The sequence below is a fragment of the Macrotis lagotis genome, chromosome 1 (genome assembly GCF_037893015.1).
Source record: "Macrotis lagotis isolate mMagLag1 chromosome 1, bilby.v1.9.chrom.fasta, whole genome shotgun sequence".
Lineage (NCBI taxonomy): Eukaryota > Metazoa > Chordata > Mammalia > Peramelemorphia > Peramelidae > Macrotis > Macrotis lagotis.
This window is the reverse complement of record NC_133658.1, coordinates 128,542,647-128,553,774: the sequence shown is the minus strand read 5'-3', so window position 1 is coordinate 128,553,774 and position 11,128 is coordinate 128,542,647. Positions and strand designations below refer to the sequence as shown.

Below are 11,128 nucleotides of genomic sequence, written 5' to 3'. Positions count from 1 at the left end.
ACTGATAATTATAGAGGAAAGGCACTAGAAAAAAGAGAGACTGGAATTATTTATATGTACTAATATTTATGTATACCATTTATTTATCAGAAATTTGGTAGATTTTTCTATCATCAGTTCTCTGGAATTGTTTGACAATATGTTCTTTTTTGTTTTTTCTAAAATGTTTGCCTTTATAATGTTGAAATGTCAGTTATTATTATTATCATATCATTAGCATTATTTAGCCTATAGTCACCAGACCTCCAGTCTGGTAGGTGATGACTTCATTTCCTGAAACTTCTACTGCTCTCCAACTGAGCTTAAGTAATATTTATAGGACAAGACAGAGGTATACTGGTAAATGTTAAATATCTGGGGGTGGATTGTGTGCACACATACATTTAAATTTAATCTGTATTATTAACCCTTTCTTAAGTCTAGACAATCACAAAATGATAAGAAAGTCTTGTTTCATGGACAGTGAGAAGTAGTGACTAGGTATAACTGCTCACATTGAAAACTGAATAGCAGTTCTATTAGAGTTGGTTGTAGTAACTCTAATTGGGCATATGTAAACTCAAATTCTCTCAGGTGGTTCTCCCTCCCCCTACCACCCTTTAAATGGAGGCTGTTATAGAATGATTCTTATTTAGGATAAGTTTAACTATATAGCTTCTGAAGTGCATTCCAGTTTTAAACCTCTGTAATTCTGGATTAAAATACAAGAATTTGTTAATAGAATGAACACTGAACTTTTACATTGTTGCTATAACTTCTATCCACACCTTACAATCTGCTACGTTTCATACAATGTAGTAGTATTTCCTAGTACATCCCCTTTAAATTCATAAAAGCTATTTAACAATTTTAGCAAATTGTCAACAGAAACCAGTGAAATTGGCAAGCATGATAAAAGTCAAAAATAGTCAATGCCAGAGGGGTTGTATAAGACCAAATTTAATGTTGGTGGAGCTGTAAATTAATCCCACTTCAAGAAAACAATTTGAAAGCGTGCTAGTATAAGCAAATCTTGTCCCACACCCAGAGACTTTACCATGCAAACTGCCCACTGGCCAGGTAGACTATCCAGCGTTCCCTAGGTTCCTGTAGTCCTGAGGTGTAGAAAGTAAATGCCAAATTCATTTTATTTCAGGAGAAGGAAAAACAAGCTGATTGTTTCACAGAGAAAAATAACCACATTTCATGGTTAGCCATTACTCACTCCTAATCCTCTCCTCACTACATACTTAATATTAGATCAAATTATAAAGGAGGACATTAGTGAGCATTTAAAAAAATAAATGGGATGTTTGGGAATTGTTATCAAAAGAACAAGACTACTTATTGATCAGATGTCATAGGGAGAAAAGTCTGGGAATGTTATCTTTCTGGAACAGCTAACAGTGCAAGGGTAGAACCTCTAGAAAACAGATGAGCTCCTGCTTCTTGGAAATCAAGGGGAAATCCTAGATCATGCATTGTCTGTTGCAACCCTGTTGCAACCCTCAACATTAGGACATTCAGGCCTTGAGTCCAATTAAGCCTGTATACTTCCTTCCTTCCCTACACCCTCCAATTCTCTAATACCTTCTGTTTATGTCATATAATGGGAAATTTCTTGTATCTCATGTACCAAGGGGATGTCAGATGAGGAATCAAGTCTAAAGAGCTTCTATTTAACCCTTTTGCTACTCTTTACCCTTGCCCATGCCAGCCCATCCAGTCAAGTCAAGTAGTTTTTAGTATTTCTAGGGACCAGGCAACATGCTAAGTACTGGGGGTACAAAGAAGAGCAAAAATAAATGAATAAATGAATGTATGTATGGATAGAGGAATGGATAAGAAAGATAAATGGATGGATGGATGAGATAACTAGAAGGATAGATGAATGGACAGACAGATGTATAGATGGATAGGTGGATGGATGGATGGATGGATGAATAGATAGATAGATGATAGATAGATAGATAGATAGATAGATAGATAGATAGATAGATAGATAGATAGATAGATAGATAGATAGATAGATAGATAGATGATAGATAGATAGATAGATAGATAGATAGATAGATAGATAGATAACCTGCACTCAAGGAACTCACAATCTAATGGGGGAGGCACAAACAACTATGTACAAATAAGGTAAGTACAAGATAAGCTGGCAATAGTCTCAGAAAGAAGGTACTAAGGTTAACTAAGATTGAAGAAAATAGAACATTGTCTAAAACTTGAAGAAAACCAGGGAAGCCAGAACAAAGTGAGGGGGGAGATCATTCCAGACATAGGGACAAGCCAGTAAATTGCTCAGAAACAGAAGATATGAGAGAAACAGTGTCATTGTCTCCCAAAGTATTTGGAGAAGAGTAAGATATAAAAAGATTAGAAAAGTGGGAAAGGGCAATGTCATGAAGGCCTTTAAAACTAAAAAGAAAAAGAAAAATAGGGAAACTATACTATGTGCCAATCATATTAATTTTAGAATCTTTTATAACTCTTTAGGGGGCTGAGCCAAGATGGCAACAAGAAAGGATCAAGTCTTAGGCTCTCTCTCATAAAACTTATAAACTAAGGACTCTAACTAAATTTTCAAGAGACAGAACCCACAGAGGGTCCCAGTGAGGCAATTCTCCTACTCAAGGTAACCTGGAAAAGAGCAGAAAGGCTCTGCTCCCTGGGGTTGAAGGAGTGGCCTGCCAGAGGGGTAGGCCACCACAGTGAAAGAACTTCACCCTCCCGGAGGCAGCCCCAGAGGGCTGGGAGCTGCAGCTCACAGCAGTGGGGGAGTCTCCTGAGCTACACCCCGGGTAGCACTGGGCACAAATTGGGGGAACAGCGGGGGAACTCTGTCAGAGCGAGCATGTGGAGCCCAGCCCTCAGGGCACACAGCATGCAGCATGGCCAGCACAGCCCAGATCCAGGAACAGAAGCAGGCAGAGCATGTAAGCAGGAACCACCAGGGCATGAGCCCATTGAACCTAGGGAGGGGAGTCAAGAGAGAGAGATTGCAGAGCTCTGTCCTCTGCCCCTGGAACAGGACTCTGGGGCTCTGAACACATTCAGATCCTGATCACAGTTTAGGCCCCCTCATAGAACAGCAGGGCCACCCCTGACCTGAGCCCCATGGCAGAGGGGGGTACATATGGTCATTCACAGACCAGGAGGGAGGACAGAGCCTCACATACTGAGACCCTTGTGGGAGTGTCCCAAAAGCTCAAGAAGCACCCCAAAACCAGGCTGTCTGGGAAAATGAACAAGCAGAGAAACAAGAGGAACACCATTGAGAAACACCTTATCTATGATCCCAAGAAGGATCAATATACTCAGTCTGAAGATGAGGAAGCACAAACTCCTGCATCTAAAGACTCCAAGAAAAAACAGAAATTGGGCTCAGGCTATGACAGAGCTCAAAAAAGACTTTGAAAATCAAATGAAAGAGTTAGAAGAAAAACTGGGAAAAGAAAGGAGAGAGATGCAGGAAAAACATGAAAATGAAGTCAGCAGCCTAGTCAAGGAAATCCAAAAAATGCTGAAGAAAATAGCATGCTAAAAACCAGCTTAGGTCAAATGGACAAAACAGTTCAAAAAGTTATTGAGGAGAAGAATGCTTTAAAAAGTAAAATTGGCCAGATGGAAAAAGAGATAAGAAAACTCTCTGAGGAGAACAAATCCTTCAGACAAAGAATAGAATTCAGGGAGATTGATGAATTTACCAGAAATCAGGAATCTATACTTCAAAACCAAAAAAATGAAAAATTAGAAGAAAATGTGAAATATCTCATTGAAAAAACAACTGATATGGAAAACAGACTTAGGAAAAATAATTTAAAAATTATTGGAATACCTGAAAGTCATGATCAGGAAAAGAGCCTTGATATCATTTTCAAAGAATTACTACAGGATAATTGCCCTGATCTTCTAGAAGCAGAGGGAAAAATAGAAATGGAGAGAATCCACCTACCCCCCCCCAAGAAAGAGATACCAAAAAACCAACCCCTAGGAATATTATAGCCAAGTTCCAGAACTCCCAAGTCAAAGAGAAGATATTACAAGCAGCCAGAAGGACACAGTTCAAATATCGTGGAGCTGCAGTCAGGATCACACAGGACTTAGCAGCAACTACATTAAAAGCTCGTAGGGCTTGGAATATAATATACCGCAGGCAAAAGAGCTTAGAATGAAACCAAGAATCAATTACCCAGCAAGGCTGAATGTCCTCTTCCAAGGAAAAAGATGGACTTTCAATGAACCAGGGGAATTTAAAATGTTCCTGTTGGAATGGCCAAAGCTGAACAGAAGGTTTGATCTTCAGATACAGGACTTGGGTGAAGCATAGAGATTGGAGGAGAAGGGGAAGATATGAGGGACTGAATGATGATGAACTGCATGTATTCCTGTATAGAAAAATGACACTGATAATATTCATATGAACCTTCTCAGTTAATAGAGCAGGTAGAGAGAGCTGTTATAGTTGAACCAGAGGAGAAAGCTGAATTTGAAGATAAAATATGGTGTAAAAATGGAGTCAATAGAAAAAAAGGGAAATGTAATGGGAAAAAGAAAAAGGAGAGGGGGAATAGGCCAAGATGTTTCATATAATAAGATTTTTCTTTATTATAATGAGCTATTGCAATGATATGGAGGGGGGGAAGGCAAGGGGAATGAGGGAAACTTCACTTTCATCAAAATTGGCTAGGAGAGGAAACAGTATATATACTCAATGGGGTATAGGCATCTGGAGTAAGAAGGGGGCAGGGGGAAGGGGGGGATGTGAGTCATGGAGGAGAGGATGGACCATGTGGGGAGAGTGGTCAGATATAACACATTTTCTTTTTTACTTCTTGCAAGGGGCTGGGATTAGATGACATGTCCAGGACCATAGGGCCAGGTGGATGCTGGGCATAAGGGGTGGTAGGGGGTCTCAGGGCCTCTTGGCCCCAGAGCTGTGGATCTGTCTGCTGCGCCACTCAGCTACCCTACAGCAGAGTCAGAGTGAAAGGAGAGAGAAAATATAGTACATGGTAGTGGAGAAAAACGAAAGGAGGGAGTTGCGATCAGCAATGGCAACGGTGGAAAAATATGGAAGTAACTTTTGCCATGGACTTATCATAAAGAATGTGATCCACCTGTGACAGAGTTGTTGGTGTTGGAACAAAGACTCAAGCACATTTTTTATTATTATTATTATTTTGGGGGGGTGCAGGGCAAATGGGGCTGGGTGGCCTGCCTGGGGCTGCACAGCAAGGTGATCTTTGGGTGTCTGAGGCTGGATTTGGACCCGGGTGCTCCTGGATCAAGGGCCAATGCTCTATCCACCACCCAGCCACCCCTACTATTATTACTATTTTATTTTATTTTGGGTCTTTTTTTTTCTTTTTCTTTTTTTTTTTTTGGTTTTTGCAGGGCAGTGGAGTTTGGGTGGCTTGCAAGTCACATGGCTGGGTGATTGTTGGGTGTATGGGGCCAGATGTGGGCTCATGTGCTCATGGCTCCAGGGCTGGTGCTCCTATTGCGCCACCTGGCCATACCTAAAATTATTACTATTTTTTAATATTAATTTTTTTTCTCTCCCCTTTACTTTATCGCTCAATTGAGTCCATATTTGGGGGAGGGTATTTTGTTTACTCTTAAACAAGAATATTTTATTAATGTATAAAAAAGATTATTTGTACAAAATGAGAATAAATATTGAATTAAAAAAAATTAAAAATAAATAAATAACTCTTTAAAATAACTTTTTAGATTCTTTTTAGACTCTTTAAAATAACTATTCAATATGAAATTGGAATATTACTGTGGTTGAGAAAATGATGAGCTATTGGATTTAAAAAATCATAGAAAGATGGACTTATGAAGGAAGATTCTATCTTTAAAGAAACAGAGGGAAAGATGAAATAAGCATAGTATGATCTTACATATGTTTGTATAAATTATATATATATATATATATGGGGAATATGTATATATATATGTGTGTGTGTGTGTGTGTGTGTGTGTGTGTGTGTGTGTGTAGCTAATACCAGATAGTTTTGATGACTGATGCTTTATAATATAATTTTAGATCTGGTAGGGCTAAGCCACCTTCTTTTGCACTTTTTTTTTCATTGAATCCCTGGCAAATCTTGATTTTTTTATTTCTCCATATGAATTTACTTACAACTTTTTCTAATTCATTAAAGTAATTTTTTGGAATTTTGAATGGTAGGGTACTAAACAGGTGATTTAGTTTTGGTAGAATTGCCAATTTCATTATATTAGCTCAACCTATCCATAAGCAGTTGATGTTTGTCCAGTTATTTAAATCTGATTTTATTTGTGTGAGAAGTGTTTTCAAATTGTTTACAAAAATTTCCTGAGTCTGCCTTGGCAGGTAAACTCCCAGGTATTTTATATTGTCTGAGGGTACTTTGAATGGGATTTCTCTTTCTAGCTCTTCCTGTTGTATCTTGCTAGTCATATATAGAAAAGTTGAGGATGATTTTTGAGGGGTTTTTTTACATCCTGCAACTTCGCTAAAATTGCTAATTGTTTCCAGTACTTTTTTTGGATGATTTCTTGGGATTCTTTAGGTAGACCATCATGTTATCTGCAAAGAGTGAGAGTTTTGTCTCTTCCTTCCCAATTCTAATTCCTTCAATTTCTTTTTCTTTTCTTATATTTCTAATATTTCTAATATGATATTTAAATAGTAGTGGTGGTAATGTTCATCCTTGTTTCACCCCTGATCTTATTGGGACTGCCTCTAGCCTATCCCCATTGAATGTAATGCTTGTTGATGGTTTCAAGTAGATACTCATTATTCTAAGGAACAGTCCATTCATTCCTACACTCTCTAGTACCTTTAGTAGGAATGATCTGAGAAAGATGTTATTCATTATTTCTGCCTTTCTGCAGTTGATCATTAGGTTTTATGTCCTAGTACACAGTCAATTTTTGTGTAAGTGTCATGTACTGCAGAAAAAAAGTATATTCCCTTCTGTCCCCATTCAATTTCCTCCATAAGTCTATCATATCTAGATTTTATAACAATCTATTTACTTCCTTAACTTCCTTCTTGCTTATTTTATGATAAGATTTATCTAAATCTGAGAGCAGGAGGTTGAGGTCTCCCACTAGTACAGTTTTGCTGTCTTCATCTTCCTGTAGTTCTTTCAGCTTCTCCTCTAAGAATTTGGATGGTATCCCACTGAATGCATACATATTCAGTATTGAAATCACTTTATTGTCTATGGTACCTTTTAGAAGGATATGGTGTACTTCTTCATCTCTTTTAACTCTATTTTTGCAGTTGCTTTGTCTGCAATAAGGATTGCTACCCCTACTTTTTTCACTTCAGCTGAAGCAAAGTATATTTTGCTCCAAACTTTTACCTTTACTCTATATGTATCTCTCTGCTTCAAATGAGTTTCTTGTAAGCTGTGTATTGTAGGATTCTGGTTTTTAATCCAGTCTGCTATTTGCTTACATTTTAAGGGACAGTTCATCCCATTCACATTCAAAGTTATAATTACTAATTCTTTATTGCCCTCCATGCTATCTTCCCTCTGTGTATATTTTTCCCCTTTTCCCCCTTTATCTGTATTCTCCAGTACTTTCTTTCTGAATACTGCCACCTTCAGTGTTTTTGTCCTCCTATATCCATCCCCCTTCCCTTTCTTTCCCTTTTCCCTTTTTCCCTTTTCCCTTCTCTTCCTTCTGTTACTTCCCTTTTTCTCCCCCTCCCTGTCTCCATCCCCCCTCCCCTTTTCCCCTTTTAATACATGAAAGGTAAGATTATTTTTTAAGTTAACTGAGTGTGTGTGTGTGTGTGTGTGTGTGTGTGTGTGTGTAAGTTAACTTTAAACCAAGTCTAATGAGAGGAAGATTCAGGTATTTCTCATCTCCTCCCTTCTTCCCCTCTATTACAATAGGTCTTTTGTAACTCTTAATATAATGAGGTTTATCCCATTCAATCCCCTCCCTCCTCTTGTCTCCTTCCTGTTCCCTTTTTTAAGGAGGAAATGTTTTTAAATCATTCTATCTAAGTCATAGAAAATCCTGAGTATCTATCACTTCTGGCTAAGTATATTCTCTCTAATAGAGATACAATTGTTGAGAGTTATTACTCTTTTTCCCAAGTAGGGATATAGCCAGTTTCATCCCAGTGGGTAGCAGTCTCATGGCTAAGTCATGAGTGTCCATCACTTCTGGCTAAGTATATTCTCTCTGATAGAGTTACAATTTTCAAGAATTATGAGAATCTTTTTCCCATGCTGGGGTATAGCCAGTTTCATCTTATTGGATAGCAGGTTTTTTCCCCTTTATCCCTTTTTAAATTTTTTTACCTTTTTATGTATTTCTTGAACCTCCTGTTTGATGTCCATATTTTTCTATTTAGCTCTGGGTTTTTTTTTATCAGGAATTGAGAAGTCTTCCATTTTGTTAAATGTCCATCTTTTCCCCTGAAAGAGAAGGTTCATGTCAGATCTATGGAAAGGGGAGCAGTTTATAACTAAGGAGGAGTTGGAGAACATCACCAAAAACCAACTAGATTATTTTGATTACATTAAATTAAAAGGCTTTTGCACAAATAAAACCACTGTAACCAAGATCAAAAGAAATGGAAATGTAGTAAATTGGGAAACAATCTTTACAACTAATGATTCTGACAAAGGACTCATTTCTAAAATATACAGAGAACTGAGTCATATTTTTAAAGTAAAAAGCCATTCCCCAATTGACAAATGGTCAAAGGATATGCAAAGGCAATTTACAGATAAGGAGATCAAAGCAATCTATAGCCATATGAAAAAAATGCTTCAAATCATTAATTATTAGAGAAATGCAAATTAAAGCTTCTCTGAGGTACCACCTCACACCTCTCAGACTGGCCAATATGACCAGAAAGGATAATGACCATTGTTGGAAGGATTGTGGGAAATCTGGGACACTATTACATATTGGTGGAGCTGTGAACTCATCCAACCTTGCTGGAGAGAAATCTGTTGCCCAAAGGGCAAAAAAAACAGAGATATCTTATTGCCAGATCTTGTTATTTCTTAGACTTTTTGTCTCTTCCTTAAGGATATGATTTCTTTCTCATCACACTCAATTTGGATCAATATACAACATGAAAACAAAGTAAAGACTGACAGATTGCTTTCAGTGGGGGGGAAGTAAGATTGGAGAGAAAAATGTAAAACTCAAATAATATCTTTAATAAAAATAAATGTAAAAAAATAAAATAAAATAAAAGAGAAGGTTCAACTTTGCCAGATAGTGGATTCTTGATTGTATTCCAAGCTCCCTTGCTCTTCAGAATATCTAGTTCCAGGTCCTTCGATCCCTTAATGTTGATGTAGCCAGGTCCTGTGCAATCCTTACTGTGGTTCCTTGGTATTTAAATTGTTTCTTTCTAATTTGGTCACAACATTCCTTGGTGTTTTCATTTTAGGATCTCTTTCCGGAGGGGATCGATGTATTCTTTCAATAACTATTTTGCCTTCTGGTTCCTTGATATCTGGGCAATTTTCCATCATTAAATCCTGTAATATTAAGTCCAAGCTTTTTTCTCTTCAATGTTTTCAGGAAGGCCTATAATTCTCAGATTGTCCCTCCTTGATCTATTCTCAAGGTCTGTGGTTTTGCTGATGAGGTATTATACATTTTCTTCTATTTTTTTGATTTTTTTTTTGGGGGGGGGGGGTTGTTTAACAGACTCTTGCTGGCTCATGAAGTCATTAGTTTCCACAGACTTCATTCCTTTTTCAAGAGAAGAATTTTCTACATATACCTTTTGCAACTCCTTTTCCAATTGATCAATTATATTTTTAAGAGTTTTCCATTTGACCAATTGACGTTTTGAGAGAATTGTTTTCTTGTCGCAAGGTGTTAATTTTCTCTTCCAGATTTTCCAATTGATTTTTAAACTCCTTCCTTATTTCTTCAAAGTACTCTTTCTGTGATGGAGAGCAGGTCATATTCTCCTCAGATGTTCTAGGTCTCTCTGAGTTAGTGTCTTTTCCTTCCAAGATTTTTTCTATAGACCCTCCTTTGCGCTGGCCTTTCTTCATTATCCTATAATCTTGTGTTGGGGAAGGGGCTAGTTCACAGGGGTTTGGTGTCAAGATCCCTAAAGGCTTTAATCAATGAGTTTAATATCTCCATTTTGCCAGTACGTTGTGCTAGAGGTTTTACTCTGTGTGCAATATCTCCAGCCAACCAGTAGGGGGTGCTGATTGCTTTCTCTGTAGTACCTGTGACCTTGATTGAGGCCATCTCCCTTGGCCTGGAGAGAATGATTGAAGCTGTCACATACTTTTGTCTTTGATCGATAGTAGGCTATACCCTAGGGTGAGGTGATCACTCTCCCTATTGTCAGCTGATGTGGTTCTGCAGCTCACACACACCTGAGCCTGGGGCAGAAGGTCTGTAATTGTGTTTGTTCTGGGAAAAGGCTTCAACTGAAATGGGAGTGTGAAATCTGAGTTCTTCCTGACCAGAGCTCAGCTATGTCTCTGCAACTCTCCTACTCAGGAACTCTCCCTCCAGCCCTGCCCACAAGCCAATGCCTCTGCTCCCTAGTTGACCCAAGCCCCACCACTGATCATGCAGGTCCAATCCTCAGGCCCTCAGGCTCCTGGGCTCCAGCCCCACCACTAATCAGGCTAATCTGAGACTGATCCAGTCTCCCAAGCTCTCACTAGTCCTGTACTCCCCACAGAGTCTGCCCTCTGTGCCCAGACTCACCCATGATCTCGGAAGACAGACCTTGACGTGGATGTTCTTCTCCTAGCTTTTCTTTCTGGGTTTGGTAGATAGGATTTCTGTTAAGAGATTTGTTTCATATTATTTATAAGGGAATATAAGGAGACTTTAGAACTCTGCCTGTCTTCTCTCTGCCATCTTGACTAGAAGTCCCCTTATATTCCTTTCCTGACTTAATTTGAGAATCAGAAGACCCATGGTTATGTCCAAATACTAATACTAGCCCTATGATCTAAGCAAATCACTCTCTGATCCTTAGTTTCCAGATCTGCAAAAAAAATAATAATAGTACTTGCTACCTACTTCACTGTGTTATTATGAGGAAAACATTCAAGTAAAACATGCTACAAATGTGAACATGATTACAGAAGGGATGTTGAGGTACAATTTTGCTCAGAGGAAA

General features: G+C 38.3%; 1 long non-coding RNA gene across 1 annotated transcript in view; it reads right to left on the bottom strand.

Moving 5' to 3' along the window:
* The window catches only part of LOC141502932 (uncharacterized), a 31,704-nt gene extending 20,854 nt beyond the window's left edge, over positions 1–10,850 (bottom strand). Inside the window, exons 1-2 of the long non-coding RNA XR_012472721.1 lie at positions 10,708–10,850; positions 8,304–8,420 (exon numbers count right to left, since the gene is read on the bottom strand). This is a non-coding gene — a long non-coding RNA (uncharacterized LOC141502932). The remainder of the gene's footprint in view (positions 1–8,303; positions 8,421–10,707) is intronic.
* Between the last annotated feature and the right edge of the window lie 278 nt (positions 10,851–11,128).